The sequence below is a fragment of the Schistocerca serialis genome, unplaced genomic scaffold, assembly GCF_023864345.2.
Source record: "Schistocerca serialis cubense isolate TAMUIC-IGC-003099 unplaced genomic scaffold, iqSchSeri2.2 HiC_scaffold_194, whole genome shotgun sequence".
NCBI classification, from domain to species: domain Eukaryota; kingdom Metazoa; phylum Arthropoda; class Insecta; order Orthoptera; family Acrididae; genus Schistocerca; species Schistocerca serialis.
In genome coordinates this window covers 52501-52957 of record NW_026047756.1, presented here as the reverse complement: position 1 = coordinate 52957, position 457 = coordinate 52501, and positions in this window count along the sequence as shown.

Here is a 457-nt window from a genome sequence, read left to right as displayed (position 1 = left end):
GGGACAGCGGGAATGTCGCATATTGGACATAACTCTTCATGAAACGCAAGTTATAGGTGTGGATTGCACATTACGAGTGCGGGAAACTTCCGCCGTTCATCCGCTGGCGTTGCGAGTTTGGCCGTTGGGGTGGGGCACGAGCGGGTGCGGGTGGTGTGATTGCCGGTCCACGACGTCGTGCGGCAGAGGCACTGGCGTTTGGGTGCTGTGGTCGACAGAGGCTGCATGCTTTGTGGGTGGCGTCGAAAGATGGGCACTGTGGGCCCATCGATGTCTTAGTCGGCTTGGCGTCCCATAGATGGCGGTATCGTCGTTGCAGGAGCTCATGCTGAGGGAGACCTACAGATGGCGGTATGTTATGTGGTGCGCTCGACATGGCGGACGTAGTGTTGTCAGATTCGCATAGATGGCGATACTGTTTTGCCAGCATCGTTGGCGTAGTTCCGTCGGATCCCTG